The sequence below is a fragment of the Chlorocebus sabaeus genome, chromosome 14, assembly GCF_047675955.1.
Source record: "Chlorocebus sabaeus isolate Y175 chromosome 14, mChlSab1.0.hap1, whole genome shotgun sequence".
NCBI lineage: Eukaryota > Metazoa > Chordata > Mammalia > Primates > Cercopithecidae > Chlorocebus > Chlorocebus sabaeus.
In genome coordinates this window covers 6,684,060-6,703,327 of record NC_132917.1, presented here as the reverse complement: position 1 = coordinate 6,703,327, position 19,268 = coordinate 6,684,060, and positions in this window count along the sequence as shown.

Here is a 19,268-nt window from a genome sequence, read left to right as displayed (position 1 = left end):
ATATTTTCTTAGCCCTGACGAATTCTCTATGGATTGTATCCTGATGCAGACTAAGAAATCATTGTCTTTGCTGGAAAAAAGGAGGTCTTGAGTAATAATAATAAGTCACTAATGAAAGACAAAAATTTCAGGGCTATTTGTAGACACTAGTTTTTAATCTTCCTAATGATAGCCCCTGACGATAAATAGATGAGCGGGATAATGTATGGCTGAGAACACCGAGGAGCTGAGCTTCTCTCCCTCCCCCTGCATGAGATTAGCCTCTAGGACACATTCACATCATGCATTTTCAATCTTCCTTTTATCTCTGTATTGGAGTGCGACGTCTCCACCAAGAGATTTTAAGCAAGGGCTTTATGACAGATGGGGTACAGGGGAGGCTTTATCTCTCTGGCACTAATAAAACAATCAAACTTAATTGGTGACTTCAGTATAAAACAGTTTATTTGTGACTTAAGGATACTGCAAATTAATAATTAGGTTTACAGGATGGGAACAGAAGAGACTAAGGAAAAATGGTTCTCTCAGACTGCTTTTAAACAGCTCTTGATAGAACCAGTCTGGTTGGAAAAGCTTGAGTTCTGGTGCTCTCATGCCCTAGTTGTGTGATATTGGTAAGTTGTATAAATTGGGTGAGCCTCAGCTTTTCTATCTGTGAAATCGGCATATTGATGTCAGAGGGAGAAGAGCTTAGATTCTAAAATAAAGTAATATGAATTAAATTAAGATTGCTAAAATACATCCATTTACCAGTCGTCTGTCTAGCACATAGTAACACAATGAGCTTTGATGAAAACATGACAATATTTGTCAGTGAAACAATTAGACTTGCCAGCATAAAACTTGTACTATGTGTTTGTTAGCTGTTGCTAACAGTTATATCCTAAAAAAAAAAAATCTCTGTGTTCTCCAAATTGGCTTTCTTTCCTATTTAGGTTAAGCTACGTGAGTGATCATTCATAAACACGCAGCAACACTCTCTGGTGTAAATGTTGAAAACATCTCAACTCCGTAAATAAGAAGAAAACCTAATATATTTAGTGTTTATGATTTAGTGTTTGTTAAAGCACCACATACCATTAGATGAATTGCAAGCAGCGTAGGAGGTGTGTACCCAGTGGGTCAAACGGCTCTGGGTTGAGAAAGCAAAGACTAATGATGGTACAGGTGCTGTTGCCCAGGGAGACAGAGAGGCTAAGGGAAAGGTCTGGGCTTCGCTGTGAGGTGTGACTGCATCCAAATCCCAGCTCTGCCTCTAGCAGCCTTGTGCCCCTGGAGCACATGCCAGGCCTGTGATGGATGCCTGCTCTCCCTGGCCTCTCCGCCGCCGCCATCACAACGCAGCTCCCGAAGGCTCTTGCAGTCACGTTAGACCCAGAGGAAATTTCAATGTCCTGCAAAGAACATGCCCGAGAGGTAAGAGGTGAGGGAGATCCCAGGGCCACCCGAGTGCTGCCTTGCAGACACACCTTCTCCCAGTACCAGATGTGGCCCCAAACTTTGTCATCTCAGGTGTACCCTAAGCTCAGAGTTAAAAAAAAAAATGATAGAAAGGAAAGGGGGCCGTGAGTGACAGTCTGTCTCAAAAGAGACAGGTTTAGATTTTTATGTGAGAATTTGAGAGAAACTAAAATTTGTGTTGAAACATTCTTATTATGGAAAGCTGGACCTCCTGCTTGAGGCTGGAAACTCATGGTTTTGAGACAGTAGCAGAAGAGACCCCCAGGTGGCCCTGGATTCCACCTCTCCTCCACAGCTGTGCCTGAGAGTGACCAAAGAGACAGCAATCTCTCTCATTCAGTCACACCTATGTGTGAAGCGTACGAATGCCCGGGGGAACATGCTGTATGATGATATCTTTTTAAGTACAATTTATTTTCATCTTAACATTCTTCACAGTCTAAGACGTTCCTTCCCTATTAGGTTGTGGGTCAAGATCTGCTAGAATTTACTCTCTGGAGGATAAGTTAATATTTAGTCAGAAAAGATTGGTAGAAAAATGGGTAAAGATACTGTAGGACTTGCATTTAAGGGTAAGTTTGAGAAGGGTAGATATATCAGGAGCTAAAAGATAAATAAAGTGAATATTAGTTTCATAGTCTTATTCTGCTGTATGTGCCTAATCACTGTATAATTTTTTTGTATAAGAATTCATCTGGCCGGGCGCGGTGGCTCAAGCCTGTAATCCCAGCACTTTGGGGGGCCGAGACGGGTGCATCACGAGGTCAGGAGATCGAGACCATCCTGGCTAACACGGTGAAACCCCGTCTCTACTAAAAAATACAAAAAACTACCCAGGCGAGGTGGCGGGCACCTGTAGTCCCAGCTACTCGGGAGGCTGAGGCAGGAGAATGGCGGGAACCCGGGAGGTGGAGCTTGCAGTGAGCTGAGATCCGGCCACTGTACTCCAGCCTGGGCTACAGCTAGACTCCGTCTCAAAAAAAAAAAAAAAAAAAAAAAAAAAAAAAAAAAAAAAAGAATTCATCTGTAGGAGCAGATGTGGAATTTGCCTTATAAGAACACCTAGGGCCTCACGGATCTTTGTGGGTTAAGGGGAAATGCAGGGATGTCTAGTTAGTAGAGGCTTGGAGGCAAACCATCTGGTTTTCACCTATCTTGTGTAAAAATATAATCTTACAAAAAGTCTGCAAGATATTCCATATCAGGTTGCTGAGAAAGATGCCCTGAGATCCAGCACATGATGCTAGGATGATCTTAGGAAGCAATCTGATCATGACACCCCCGCCCCACATTGTATACCTCTATGGCTCAATATTTTTGAGAGAGCCCACCCTGTTCTCATAAGGCACCCCACTCTCTCCAGAACAGGCTTCAGGTCTCTTCCTGGGGCCACCTGCAGAGAGCACAGTGGGGCTCCTGTTCTTGTCTCTGCCTTACTGTGCCTCCTGTGTCATCCCTGTCTGATTCAGGACTCTGGTCTCTGTAGCTCTTGCCCTTGGACCCGTCTCTGTCAGCATCTGACCTTTCGAGTGTTTGAAGCTCCACTTGACTGTCTTAATCCATTTATGCTGCTATAACAAAACATCTGAGGCTGGATAATTTCTAGGGAACAGAAACTTACTTTCACACAGCCCTGGAAGCTGGGAAGCCCAAGATCATGGTGCTGGCTGGTTTGTTTGTCAGGTGAGAGCCCAGTCTCTCTGTTTCCAAGATGGTGCCTTGAATGCTATATCTTCACGTGGTGGAAGGCAGAGGGCCAAAGACAGCTGAATGCTATGTAAAGCCTCTGTTGTTAAAATAAAGGCCCTCATCCCACTGACAAGAAAGGAGCCCTTGTGACTTAATCATCTCCTAAAGGCCCCACCTCTTAACACTACTGCATTGGGGTTTAAGTTTCAATATGAACTTTGGAGGGGCACAAGCATTCAAACCATAGCTTTGGTCAACTAGGCTCTGGCTTGGTTTTACTCCTGGATTTATTAACATCTCATGTTGCTAACCCCTGACATAAGCCTCCCCCTGCTCCCAAGGAGAGGAACATTAACTGGGAAGTGTATGGAACAGCTAAAGTAGAAATGAATTCTCTTTTCTGAGTCCTCCTTTCATGAAGACAGTTGTCATTGCTGTCCATGTTGGCTTCAGAGAATAAGGTCCGCAGCTGAGCTCATGCAAGCTTTCCAGCTCTGCTCACATTGAAGGTTTTATCTTCTGGTCTGGGGTCCGTTTTCATCAGGAAACTATTTAGGAGGATTGAAAGGAAAATAAACAAATCCGTCTTCCATCTCTGTTTTCTGTTTCTATAAATTATTTTACAAGGTCTTATTCTACTAGTTTTCTATGATTAGGTTGGAAATTACAGATTGAGAGAAAAACCTTGAAGAATTGTGTGACTTTTATCCAATTATGCATATCGTAATATTAATTGCACAGTTTTGTTTTGTTTTGTTTTTTAAAAGAGTGACTTGTTCTGTAGCCCAGGCTGGAGTACAGTGGCACTATCATTGCTCACTACAGTCTTGAACTCCTGGGCTCAAGTGATCCTCCTGCTTCAGCCTCCTGAGTAACTGGGACTACAAGTGCCCACCACCATGCCCCACTTGTTAATTTTCTCTATTTTTTTTTTTTTTTTTGGCAGAGACAAGGTTTCACTATGTTGCTCAGGCTGGTCTTAAACTCCTGGCCTTCAGCTATTCTCATGCCTCATTCTCCCAAAGTGCTGGCATTACGGGAGCGAGCCATTATTTTCAGCCCAATGATACATTTTTTACATGTTTTAAGTGCATTATTTTTGCATTATTTATTTTTATTTAATAGTCTGTTTTCCTCAGGGTAAAATGTCAAGTGAAATATAACAACAGCTTTCTCTTTAGGAGAAATATTCTGCACAGGATCCTGAGATGTGAAGTGTGAGAACGGCCTTCGACTTAGTCTAGGGGGCCTCTGGTGGGTAGCCCCATACAGAGGTCATGTTGAGCACTGAAAAAGCAGCAAATGCCTGAAAACCATACAGAATGTTTTGTGAATGAGCTTCCTTCACCCAGCGGCATATTTCATGACTTCATTGGAATTTCAGAGCAATCTAAGATACTCAAAGTTTAAAAACCACTAATTGAACACTTTGGATTTGCAGACAAGGGCTCCAGACTCACAAAAGGTGGAGTGGTCAGTTAATGACACAATGGACATGGGATTCCGTATTGTACTGGACTATACCAGCAAATGTAGAGGCACTGGGAATTAGAACAATCTGTGCAATGTCTCCTCATTTTAGCTGGGAAGCACTGAGCAAATTCACCTAAAAGCCTCCGTTTTCTTGTTCTGTAAGTGAATATAATAATGATCGCACTCACATCCAAGAGTTGCCGTGAGAATCAAAAAATACATGGTGTGTGAAAACAGACATAAGCTTGCAAGTCTCGGGTAAGGATTTACGAATCATCTTGGTAGCTTGCAGACCCATTGAAATATGAGAAAACTGAGGCTCCAAAGGGTACGTAATCAAGCCCGTGCATCTTCTAACCCTGAGCCACAATCCTCTGCATCCAGCGCTAAACTGTCCCTGTTTATTTAATTCACTTCTATTTCCCCAGGAACTGGTATTGCTCACTTCATTAAAGAGAGCGGAGAAAGAATTCTGGCACACACACACTCTTTAACATGTGTTTTTTGTCCTTATCTTATTGACTCAACATGCAGATATCCCTGCCAGAAATGTCCAATTGTACCTTTGTCTAAAGAAGATTTTATATTGATCTTCATCTAATTAGCTAGTTTGAACTATGGTTTGTGTCATGATTCCTGTCTTGATCTAATTAGCTACTGCAGTTGAAGCAGCATGGATCTGAAATCATAATTGCTGGTGTGCAGAAGGCTTTCTTGTGCAGGTCTGTGTGCTAGATGGAGGCATTTCTAAGCATTGCAAACCATCGACAGCTTACACTGTGCCTGCTAAATTGGTTCCAAATTCTAGAAGTGCCTTTGAATTTGAAACCAGAAATATCCTGGCGCTCAAACCTTGGTACAGTCATGTCTAGCGACGTGACCTTAGGCAGCGGGCTTAATCTCTCGAAACCTCATTTTCCTTATCTGCAGAATAGGCAAGGCTCTGAGGATGAAAGCTGTCTGGGGAGCTACACACAGACACAGCACTAGCTTGGTACCCGGGCACAGAGGAGGTCAAACCTTCGATTTCCTTCTCTTCTTGTGCATTCTCCAGCAATTTTGGCTGAGAAAACAGATTTCCTCTTCTCTGTGCCATTTCCCACTAAGACCCAGACGTTCTCTTCTCCACTTCCCATTCTGACTTTTTTCCCTCCCTCTCTGCCTTCCTTCCTCCTTGCTTTCCACCCTCCTTTCCTTCCCTCCCACCCTTCCTTCCTCCCTTTTCTTATTTCCTTCCTTTGGTTTTGAATTTCACATGGGACTCCTTGAAGTGTATTCACCAGACATGATCAGGGAAAGCCAGACAGGGGATGGCATGTGGTCCCTCTTTTGAGGATAGTAGAGGTGAGTTTTGTCTGAGGCTTAAGGAGAATGAAAGCAAAACCAGAGAACTATTAAAACCTGCAATTTGAAGAAATGGTAGAAAACCTAAGGCCAAATAGGAGTGTGCCTGTGAACCTCAGTGTGTGTGGTAAGAATGAGCAGGACTCCAGGGGCTGAGGAGGGGCTGGTGGGGGATGGCTGGGTCTCCCCAGCTCCTTTCTCATGGCCAGAATTCTCCCTGTGGGGAATTTTAGTGACTTGTAACTTTCTTGGTTGGACAGCAATTCCTATGGGTTATTCTGTAGTGTGAGCACTTAGCCTGAATTCATTTTCTTTTTTCCTATGCTACTGTTCTGGGGGCCCTGGAGCCTTATAATTAATTAATGGTTAGTGCTGCCTTTGAAATTCAGATTAGCTTTCCTGCAGGTTTACTCTTTAGAATCTAGAAAGCTTTCTCTTTTTCTTTCTTTTCTTTCCTTTTTTTGGCTTATACTGCTTTATCATCAGGTCTTGAAAATAGCAGGTTGGCATTTATTTTCTAGCTTTAAAGATGAGTTTTGAACTGTGGTTTACTTTCTGTGGGGGCCTGCAGGCTTTGCATATGTGTGAAGCAATCCCATGTGCATGTAGAACCACAGTTTCGAAGGCTACTGAGCTCTGTTCCCAGAGCCCATAGCTATGAAGTTGTCATGAAAGCTCTTATAGTGAGGAAGCTGTCCCATCTCCTTCTGCGGATGTAGGAGGATGAAATTAATTAGTTTTGAAGAAATATAAATGTCATAGCTTACCATTATAATGAGGACAAACATTAATATCAGCTTCCTTAATCACCCCTAACCTAACCCTAAAATAAGGAAAATCTTTGCAGAGTTGAATTTGTGGGATATGACAAATTTCTAAAAACACAAAAACACATAAGTTGACATTTAAAAATTGTTTTAACCATTTTGATGGTTCAACTGACTTCCAAAACCTTCAGAGTTAGGAATGTTGTAGAACCAAATTAAAAGCACAGATACTGCAGCTTGCAGATAAGTCTTTTTTTCAGTGATGTGTTATTTTTGTCTCCTTAAAAAATCACACAGTCTATACATTTAAAGAGTAGAGTTTATTTCTTGTAAAGGCTTATAGCCTGCAAGGGTGCACCCCGCACGATGAGAAGTGTAGCTTCTAGGAAAGACCAGAGACAGGCACTTCGGAGGAGAAGAGGTTGGGGCAGGAGCTTCAAGCCAAACTGGTTGGCTAACATACATATTCAACAGGTTATAGGAAGGGCCATGAGTATTCATGAAGATAGTCCTAATTCATTCACACCAAATAAACACGCATGTTACGTACAAGCCACGTTTACCTTTACCTTGGGGTGGAGACTTAATATTTAAATGTATTTTAATTAGACCTCATATGTTGAAAGGTCATTTCAGGACACCAAGGCATTTAAGTGGGCAGCCTCTGTAAACCAGCCAGAACTAGCCCATGGTTGGTGGTCTTCTTATCAGGAGACAGTGATTTAAATCAGTCTCCTGTCCAACCAAAGCCGTAGTTACCGCAGGTGGAACAGGGGGTCTCCGTGCCTCATGGCTGGGAGCTGCAGCTGCTTCAACATGGCTTATCTCAGGGCCAGTGCTTGTTTAGCTGTTAGAGAAAAAGAAAAAAAACCTGTGGCAGTTGGAACAGACTTTATGCTTTACGTCTGTGTGCCTGACTTAACCCTTGCCTGGCGTGGCTTGTTTATAATTTGGTATCTTATAGTCTCAAAGAGTCTGTTCTTTCAGTCTTTTGGTCTCTATTTTGAAATTAACACTGATTGGTGTGGGGTCCAAACTGTGATGGAGGGGGTATAATGAGGTGTGCCCAGCTTCCTGTCTAGTCATTGATGGGAATTCATTTTCAAGATTTCTCTGGGGTCCCCTTGGCAAATAGGGGATCCGTTCAGACAGCTGTGGGGGGTTAGGATTATATTTTTATGTATACTTTATACATATATAATAGAATACATATTTTATATTTCTATTATCTCTACGAGCTGCGTATATGGCTCACGTGGCATCTTCTGAAAAGCCTTCTTATTGCAAAGTGAGTAAGGAGTGGAATTTGGGGAGTGAGGCACAGCTCACTTGCCCCAAGTACCTCTACACACTGGAAATTACCACCACAAATTTTCTTCGTTGTGCTAATTTTGTGTCTCCAGGAGGAACAGGCATGTCAGCACATTAGAACCCACGGGCCATCACATTTATAAGGATGAGGGATCAAGATGGCAGAAAGAGTTTAATGGCCAAACTGTCTGCCACCCCAAACTTTGTGAAATGGCAAAAGTGTGGTATTTAAAAGGAACATATTAGCTCTGGGAAATGAGAAAAAAATGGTGTTTAATTGTAGATTGTCTGAAAGTTTGAAAAACTCTAGATACTAGAAAAAAGAAGGGACTGTATAGATAAGGGGCAGAAAACCACAGTGAAAAACACACAGCCCCGGGCTCCTTGCATGCCTTTGACTGCAAATGTTCCTGCACTTCACTGCAAGCTCTTGGAGTGCGTCCTCTCTTCACACTTGCGTCTTCATTTCTTAGTCCTTCACCTCCACAGCACTCCACAGTGAAATTAAAGTGAATAAACATTTTCTCAAAATTTGTCCAAAGCTGTCCTGAATACTAACCTCAATCCTTTCTCCCTGGAAACTGTGTAGCGGGTTTTCCCCTAAGTCAGCTTAGGTTTAAAAAAGTCTAGTCATGCATATGTACTTTCTTAAGAATTTTCTTTTCTCCTTTTTCCTTTCCTTTTCTCTTCTTTTCTTTTCTTTTCTCTTCTTTTCTTTTCTTTTTTTTCTTTCCTCTTCTCTTCTCTTTTCTCTCGCGCTCTCTCTCTCTCTTTCTTTCTTTCAGATGAGGTCTCCCTGTGTCACCCAGGCTAGAGTGCAGTAGCGTGATCTTGGCTCACTGCAACCTCCCCCTGCAAGGTTCAAACAATTCTCCTGCTTCAGCCTCCTGAGGAGCTGGGATTACAGGCATGTGCCATCATAGCCTGGTTAAATTTTGTATTTTTAGTAGAGATGGAGTTTCACCATATTGGTCAGGCTGGTCTCAAACTCCCGACCTCAGGTGATCCATCCACGTTGGCCTCCCAAAGTGTTGGGATTAAAGGTGTGAGCCACTATGCCAGCCTACTTTCCTAAGAATTTCCTAAACCTTTTTTTCTTGTATTGGCTGTTGGAACTTTGGGTGTGATAAGTTTTTTAGAATCTGAAAGCTAATACAGATATGCAATACAGAGGGCCAGTAGTAATGGATGTAAAGTTCACTTTGAAACAGACATCAATAATCTCTATTCTGCAAAATAATCCTACGTGGTTCCTTGATTCCATGATCTATGTAAGTTTTGCAAAATTCATCCCTGGAGTTCAAGAGGCAACCAAATTACCTGCATTAGTTGTACACTTACTGCATGATTGATAATGTGATAGTTGGAGAAACAAAACTTAACTACTGTTTAGTGAAGATGAGTCTGCTCTAACTGCAGACTAGAAGTTCCACAGAACATTTCAATGTCAAAGTATCTTCCAATCATCTTGGGCATCTCCTAATTTCAAGTGCTGCCCTGGACCACAGGGTGCACCTGCGCTGCCACCAGCCTATTCCTTCTCTCTGGTTCCATGGCATAACTCACTATTCAGGGTGGCATTACCCAGCTGACCATCTGTGAATTCTCCTAGATTATGTCCTCTGCCCATTCTTCTCTCCCAGCCATCACCAGCTAATGCTCCTTCCTTTAAAAAACCCTCCCCTTTTCATGTCTACCACTATTGTGTATCAGACCACATCACTTGCTCAGGCCATTTTGAGAACCAGTTAACCCATTTCCCTACCTTTCTTCTGGCCCCTTAAGTTAATCCCCCAAACTGCATCCTGTATAATCCTTCTAAAATGCAAATGTAAAATTATGCAGTGGCTGGTCATTGTTCTGAGGGTTAAGTCTCTGACTTTGTCCCATCTCCTGCTGTAACCCATCTTGATTTTCACACTTCTGTTAACACTAAATTGCATTCCCCCTCCCCCACCACACGCGCGCGCGCACACACACACACACACACACACACAATTTTATGCCCCTGTGCCTAGCTCTTGTTACCTTTATCTAGAATTCATAGTCTTCCCCTTTGTTTTGTTTTTGAGTAAGGGTTTCATTCTGTCTTCCAGGCTGGAGTGCAGTGACACAATCATGGCTCACTCCAGCCTTAAACTCTTGGCCTCAAGTGATCCTCCCACTTCAGGCTCCTGAGTTCCTGAGACCACAGATGTAGGCCATTACACCCGACCCCTTTTGTTAATATTTGCGAATTCTATTTCCTCCTTAGAGACTCAGATTTCATGTTCTCTCTTTCAGGAAGCCTTCCCTGAACGAAGATAGGACAACAACCCCTTATCTGAGTTTTCATAGTGCCTGGGTTATTTGGTAACTTAACAGTTGTCATTGTACGATTGAATTCTTTCTTTCTTTTTTTGGGTCCTGCAGTTCACTGTGAACTCCTCATGGAGCCTGGCTGATTTTTGCTTATTTTGGAATTTCCAGAACCTATCATACTGCTTAGATGGACTATACTCTAAATATTTTGCTGAACTAAAGTGAATTGATTTTTTTGAACCAGTGTTTTACCTGGATGCACCTTGTTTTATAATGATGGAAGTAAACTCGAATGCAGGCATCATTTCACTTGATCTTCACACAGTGCTGTGAAATGGAAAGATGGTTTATTGGTTTGAGGGAGGAGGGCTCTGAGAATTCAGGAGCAAATGTAGGATTTTAACATCAACTTGTCAAACTATAGGCCAGGCTCTTATCTCACACCAATAAGAATGGCTGTTACGAAAAGGTAAAAAACAAAAAAACAAAAAACCAGATACTGTCAAGGTTGCAAAGAAAAGAGAATGATTATACATTGCTGATGGGAGTATAAATTAGTTCAACCATTTTAAAATGTAGGGTGGCAGTTCCTCAAAGAAATAAACACGGAAGTATCATTCAACTCAGCAATCCCATTACTGGGTATATACTCAAAGGAATATAAATCATTCTACCATAAAGACACATGCACATGTATGTTCATTGCAGTACTATTCACAATAGCAAAGATATGGAATCAGCTCAGGTGCCCATCAATGGTAGCTTGGATAACAAAAATGTGGTACATACATATACCATGAAATACTACACAGACATAAAAAAGAATAAGATTGAATCCTTTGCAGGAACATGGATGGAGCTGGAGACCATTATCCTTAGCATACTAATGCAGGAACAGAAAACCAAATACCACATGTTCTCATTTCTAAGTGGGAGCTAAATGATGAGAATCAATGAATACAAAGAGAAGAACAACAGACACTGGGGCCTACTGGAGGGAGGAGGATGAGAGGGGGGAGAGGATCAGAAAAAATAACTATCAGGTACTATGCTTAGTACCTGGGTGATGAGATAATCTTTATGCCAAACCCCCATGACATGAGTTTACCTGTATAACTAACCTACACCTGTAACCCTGAACCTAAAATAAAAATTAAAAAATATAAAAATAAAAATTTCAAAAAATAAATAATTTACATTAAAAATAATAACCCCATGTGGTCATTTCCCATAACATTGGTGAAGAAACTAAGGTGCAGTCTTGCCCAAGGCCACCAAACCCATGTATGCCAAAGCTGGACACAAACCACAGCTCCCTGACACCTGGCCCTATGCATTTCATTTCACCAACACACATCTTTCATACACTTCTCTCTCACAGAGTGTACTGCACATTTAGGGAACAAGTTTAACAACTTCATCCACACTATCAAAGCCAAGAAGTTTGACTGGCTTGTGTTCCTTTGTGATAAATTTAATAAATTATATGTATGTATATATACAATTAGAAAGCTGACCAGCAAGAGAAAAAAAAAATGCAACTTTCAAATCACTCCACACAGGACTATTTCCCAGCGAATGTGGAAGCCATCCCTCATGATGTCGGCCCTTCCTGCTAACGATTTCCTCCCACAGGCAATAAGTAATCATTCTAGGACATCCTGAGGGCCTCTGAAGCATGTGACATGTCATTACGCATATCGCCATTAGCCTCCAAATGCTGGGATAGAAAGTGATGTGTAATTTCATCAATCAGGATTTTGCTGGTGTCTGTGGTTTGGTGCCATTTATTATTTGGGTAGAGTTAGAATTGTGAAAAAGAAATCTTTCTCATAATCAAAAAACATGAATCGAGAGCCAAGCTGTGCCTAGAACTATAACAGCAGTGGAGTAGAACAGTCAAATGAAAGAGTCTGGGATCTTTAGTTTAGTAATTGATCAGAGTGGAAACTACTAATCTGGGTGACTATAAGGAGACTTTAACAATAACAAAACACATTTCCCAAATAACCAATGCATTACATGTTAATCACAGGTTCATTCCAGTATGGAATCTGTCCTCTGTATCCATGGGTTTCACATTTGTAGGTTCAACCAACTGTGGATTGAAAATATTAGGGGAAAATTACATTTGTATGGAAAATGTATATCCTTTTCCTTATCATTATTCCCTAAACACAGCAGTTTAGCAACTGTTTACATAGCATTACCTTGTATTAGGTATTATAACTAATCTAGAGATGATTAAAGGATATGAGAGGATGTGCAAATGCTATACCACTTTGTATCAGGGTCTTGAACATCTGTGAGTTTTGATATGGGGGTTTGTCCCAGAAGCAATCCCCCACTGATACCAAGGGATGACTCTATTTACAAGTGGTCTGTATTTGGGAGACTGAAGAAATCGCTTGACATTTTAGAGGGCTGATGGGGGTTATATACATCGTAGTTCCCTCTGCTCCCATCCGTGCATCTTAGTCATGCAAGTGCATCTGTATTTATTCGCTCACTGGGCCCTCAGAACAGTCTTAAGATAGAGACAAAGCATAGATGACTATTCCCTCTGTTCAGATGAGGAAAAGAAAGCCCTAGTAGGGGTAAAGCTATTTGCCCAGACCATGGAAAAGTGTGTGTGGGAGCCACATTGAGAAACCGTGGCTTGCGACTTCTCTGAGTACATTTTCTGCATCCACATGTGGCTTCAGCTCACAATGAAATGCTCATGGGTAACAACTCACAAGGAAGTTTCTAAATTCCAGAGGGAATGCAGGGCACATCTCTGAGGGAATGGGAAGATCAGAGAGGACTTTCTCCTGGCTCCACAGGGAGCCAACCCTTCCGTCACACGGCCAGGAATGGCCATGCTGGGAGCTGGAGAGATACTTCCTTTCTCATGAGAGGCCAGTGAAGAGCATCGCTAACATCCGCTGTGGAGAAGCTGCGCCTCCTTCAGGGAGCTCTGGGAGCCCCAAACACCAGTTTAAGCTCATTGGTGTTGAAAGAAATAACACGTAGACATATGTGGGGTACTACCGTGAAGAAAAGGCCGCAGCCTCTAAACATTAGATCATGACTACTGCTGTTTTCTCTGAAGTTTGATTCAGGAAAAAGATGTGGACGGTGCCACTGGCTAGAGCAGGGTAACTGCTTTGTTTGATTCCTAAACCTGTCAGCCTCGTCTCTGTTAGAGATGAGAACTGCACAAACACTCCCTACTCAGCCTTTCCAGTGCTTACTTTATGGTCCAGAGGGAAGGAACCCAATAGACTTTGAAAAAGCAACTCGAAGGGAAAATGGATGATATGAATAGGAAAATTGATGAAACATGCATTTGAAAACAAGGAAACTTACAATATTTATTTAGAAGAACTGAGGAAAATATAAACATCAAAGATTTTATTTGCTCAAGGAGTAAACTATTAATTTATTTGCTAAGTTTTGTTTTTACTTTTTAAAGTTTGTCATACAAAAATCTATTCATTTTGAAATTTTGATTTTTGCATTGGTAGTTACTGACAACTGACAAGGATTTTTGTTTATTTTGTTTTATACACTTTTATAAGACTCCATTAAGTTGAAAGTCCTTACAGAAAACTTTGTAGGAGACAGATATCCTATGAGTGCCTAATAGGCAACAACATCAACTTTGCCTAATTATTGTTAATGAGATTTCATTTATACCAACATGATAATAATGTTTTAGATAAGCATGTATGTTTGCATATATACATACAGATTATATATAATGTCTTATAGATAGGTAGATGGCACACACACATATATCTATACACACCTGTATTTGCATATCTTTGTGTGTCTGTGTTTATATATCTTTGTATCCAGTTTTATTTTAGAAATATTGGTATTATGTTTATTACATTTAGTATTCCCAATAAATATTTTCCAAATATCATAAAAATTTGCCAAAACATTTTAAAAACTTCATATTACATCACAGAATTATTTGTTGTTTTTCACGTCATCTTATTTCATTGCTGATATTTATGCCTTGCTATTTTTTCTATTTTATCTTTTGCTTTATGGGTTACGTTTTGATTGCTGTTATCTTATTCTGTGATTGAGAAGATTTAAATACTCTCTGAAATGCTACTAGTAGTTACATTTAAGTATCTCAGACAAATTTTAAAACTGTATTCCTGTTATTAGTATTTCACAATTATATTTTATCTTGAGTTTCCTTCCTAACAATAAGGCAGGAGTTGGTTGTCTTAGTTCATTCAGGCATTATCACAAAATATCATGGCCTGGGTGACTTGTAAATAGCAGGAATTAATTTCTCATAGTTCTGGAAGCTGGAAGTTCCTGATCAAGGTGCCAGCAGAGGTGGTGTCTGGTGAGGAGTTGTTGACTGGGTCATAGATGGCTCCTTCTTGCTATGTGCTAACAGGGTGGGAGAGATGAGCTAGCTTTCTGGAGCCTCTATAATAAGGGTGCTAATTGCATTCATGAGGATTCCACCCTCATGACCTCATCACCTCCCAAAGCCCCACCTCCTACTACCATTACCTTGAGGGGTAGGGTTTCAACACAGAACTGTTAAGGGACAAACACATTCAGAACATAGCCCTCCCCTTTTGCTTCCTCTTGCAAGTTCTACTAATATAGTCTGGTCTTTTGAACTCAGGTGAACACTATTAATTATTATTTCTATGTATTTTTATTAAGAATAAGTTTGAGAGAGAGCACAGGGGAAACTGCCACTTTTAAATCAAGAGATCTCATGAGAACTCACTATCAGGAGAACAGCATGGGGGAAACTGCCCCCCTGATCCAATCACCTCCCACCAGATCCCTCCCTTGACACATGGGTATTACAATTCAAGATGAGATTTGGAAGGGAATACAGAGCCAAACCGTATCAATAGCGATGGCAAATTTCGCAAAATTGTTAGTGATGGAGTTCAGGAACAGGAGTACCAGGACAAAGCCTGTGTGTGGAAAGCACACTCTATGGAGGAGGAAGTCTTTGGGAAGAAGACCAGAGGCAGGGAGACACCGGGAAACCTTTAGAGGGGGAAGGTTACAGACTCCTGCCTTTTCATTAGCAAGAAATCACTTACAGCTGGGTCAGCCCCGTGGCAGCATTTCAAGGAGCGTTAAGTATGTAACCATTAAAAATAACACAAAAGGTGGCCTTGAGGACCCACGTGGCACCTCCAGAAGCCTGTTCCTCCCGGCAGCTGTCACCCCAGCTAAAGTGCATTTTCCTCTCCTCTTTGCAGGGTGACCTTGTGGAGGTCACCCCCAGAGGAGTTTCCGGAAGCCCAGTGGAGAGCATTATAAGGGAAGTGAGCAGCGGTGATGAATCATATAAACAGTTTGACGGAAGACAGGTAAAGGCTACATCAGCCGCAAATCAGCTAGGACTGCCAGTGGGGATTTGCCGGGCGCTAGCACTTGCTGCAACCTTTAAGGTGAGGCCCACAGTGGAGCATGGCTTCAACCTTTCTTTCAGTGGCCTCTGCAGCTGTATTTAGTTACCCACAATGCCTTCTGCCTGGTGCCTGCAGGAGTCTCACTGCAAGAAGCTTATCCTGCCCCTCTGAGCTCCCATGTGGCTGTGCTGTGCCTTGTCCAGCTGCTCTGGTGACAGCGACTGCACCTCCGGTCACCTGCTTTGAGATGAGGATAGTACAGGTTTTTTTCCTTGGAACTAAGCTGGGCACGATTCTTCTACGCTGCTGGTGGAGGCATACATTGGTCTAAAGCTGTTGAAAACATAGAAGAGACTGTATTAGTTGGCTTGGGTTACCCTAACAAAACACCACGGACTAGGTGGCTTAAACAAAATAAGTTTATTTTATGTTTTAGTTCTGGAGGTTAAAAGTAAAAGATCAAGGTATTAACGGCATTGGTTTCTTCTGAGGCCTCTCTCCTTGGCTGGTAAGTGTCTGTGTTCCCTCCATGCCCTCCTGTGGTCTTCTGTGTGTGTGTGTGTGTGTGCGTCCTAACTTCCTCTTCTGACAAGGACACCAGCCATATTGGATTAGGGTCCCACTCTCATGACCTTGTTTTACTTTAATTGCATTTTTAAAGTCCCTATCATCAAATACAGCCACATTTTGAGGTGCTAGGGATTAGGGCTTTAGCAAATGAACTTTGGAGAGGATACAATCTAGCCCTTCACAGTAGCTACCTAAAGCTCTGAAGATATTCATTCCTTTTGTCCAATCAGGCTTACTTCTGAGAATTCATTGTATTGAAAAAATCTAAAATCTAGAAAAACTTTCGGCACAAAGATATTAATAAAAGCGTTATTTATGTACTATAATGGAGGGCTCACTAGCATTTTGGTTGGCTGCCCTTCTCAAGAAAATAGTCAGTGTGAGGAGTTCCCTTCTTTGGAAGAGGAAGATGAGGGGACAAGATGGATTAAGTAAAGGAGAGAACAATGTAAGTTGGAGATCAGCACTAGAAAAACAAAATGGAGTTTTAGTAGCTCCGTGAGTATAAATTTTGAGCAAACAGAGAACATTCTAGAGAAGTTATTTTCTTGAAGTCATACTCTGCAATGTCCTCTATAAACCTGTTGCTATACTCCTAAAGGAAATCTTCAGTAAAGATCCAAGTTTTCACTGGGACTTGGTCAGTGGACTGAATCCTTGGTGTGTGACCATGGCTGAAAAGTCATAAAGTGATTCAGTCTCTAAAGTTTATACTTGCAGTTTAGAAAGATGAAACCCAACGTAAGTGCCCAATTTATATGGCCATTAGGAAAAATGGTTCATGATAGTACGCGTGTTTCAAACACTGACTTAAAAAGCATTTAAAATTTAGTTCTTTCAAGAGGTTGACAAATGAGGAAAGAGATCCGGTTTGTAGAAATTGCCACTTTTTTAGCTCAATGTTTCATATGCTTTCGGGATGAGGTGAGATGCCATAAAAATTATTTAATAAAAATATTAATGTTTAAAAAGAATTTAACATGACCAGAATGATTTCATTAAACTAATATTTATAATGGGAGAAAAATTCTTGAGAAATTATTACTATATTGAAAAATAATATGCACAAAACTTAGAACAGAATAAATTCAACCACCACCAGCTATTTCCTTTCAATAATGAGATGCTCATCATTTCCTTTACTCTTGTTGTTTTACGCATGTGTTGGCTTTTTAAATACTTTATTTTGTTCTTCAACAACAAAAATTCTATTAAGTGCCAACTATAGACAGTTCTGAATCCGAGTTCAAACAATACAACATTACACATCTAATTTAATTCAATTAACTTTCATTACTGCTAAGCACTGTTTGAGCTAGAGCTCAAAGATAAGACGTGCTCTGATGCTGTAGGGAAAATCAGGCATGAAAACATCTAAGTAAAGTGCAAGGCTGCTTGGAAAAAACATGTTAAATAGTGAGAAGAACACTGTGCTGCCGATGTGTTGAGCTAGTAATTCAGACAAAGGAAAAGTCATGGACAGAGTAAGAGCAGGGCATGTGGCCTGGGACATTAAAATCCAAGAGGTCTTAGGTGCAAGAAAATGTGTGAGAGGACATTCCAAGCAAAAACATCCTGCATAGGCAAAGGTCTGAAATAATATGTTATGTTTACTAAAGGGTGGCAGATTTTTGGCTTTAAAATGGGTGGCAGGCTGGCCAGTGTGGGGCTTGACGGTGAGGACCTAGTGGCCACATTGAAGACTTAGTACTTTCTTGGGAAGCAGATGAGACAACTGTAGAGTTCTCAAGATGTCAGTGTGCCTGCCTGTATTTTAGGAAGACTACTCTAACTTGAGTGTAGGGAGAGAGAAAAATAAAGAGACACACACGCACACAAATGGTTGGATTTCTTCTTCCTACATTAAAGGAGAGCAAAGCCATACATACCCTACTGAAATGTGTCCTCGAAGGAAATCTGAATATTTGGAGTGGTTCTCTCTGACTCTGTGTCTGTCTCTGTCTCTCTTTGTGTTCTCTTCTCTCTCTGGGAGTATGTTGCTGATATTTTTGGTAAATTAATTTATAAAATGTCGGTTTTTAGTGGGGAAGTCAAGTTGCTGATATCAAGTGTGCAGGCTAAGTGAAGAGGTGGTGGCATTTTCTTAACCTCTAGAAATTAATTAGTCTTCAAAGACGTAAGGTCCTCATTTCAGCAATCTGCCTAACACTGTTGTTGTTTATCTTGCAGAATTCCAAAGAGGCATTTTCCAAAAACCTACAGAACACTGAGCTTGCTACTGTGGAGGGGCACCTCACTTTAGGCCACACGTGGCAGTTTTGCGCTCAGTCATTTCCTTCATTCATCTTTCTTTGCCCCGGCAGACTTTGTCTATCTCCAGAAATAAAGTTCACTCTGAAAGGACTGATGTTTCTCCACAGGCGGAGGAGCCTGGCAACCATGTCCCAAGTTGGAAGGAAGCTCTGAGAGCCCTGCTCCCCAGAAATCCTGAGCAAAGACTGGCGAGCCTACAGGGAGGGGACACTGGGAAGGACCTGCATCCCTTTGAACAAATCAGGTTTTATATATTTGTTGAAAAATAAGAGACATTTAATTTATAGATAGTAGATGGGTAAAGTCTGTTGGGTTCCAGAAGAGTTGATGGGTTTAGGAAAAAACAAAACCATCCTATATTTACTATGTGTGAATAGAAATTTAAAAAGTCTTCAGAAGAAAGAAACCATAGGTAAAGATAATACAGAGACACCAAAAGCCCCAACACCCCCCACCCCAGATGAGATAATAAGCCCTCCTGGAAGCTTTCTCTAGCCTCTTCCAGAACATCAATGGTGTTCTTTTGTAGCATTTATTGCATAGTATGGCAACTTATTAGGTAACACATTTGTCTGTCTAAGAAGTTATGAACTTAAAGAGTGGGACAATGAATCTTGTCTCTGCAAAGAGGCTGAATTATCTGGCATGTATTAGTTTCATTTAGTAAATAAATGAACACAAC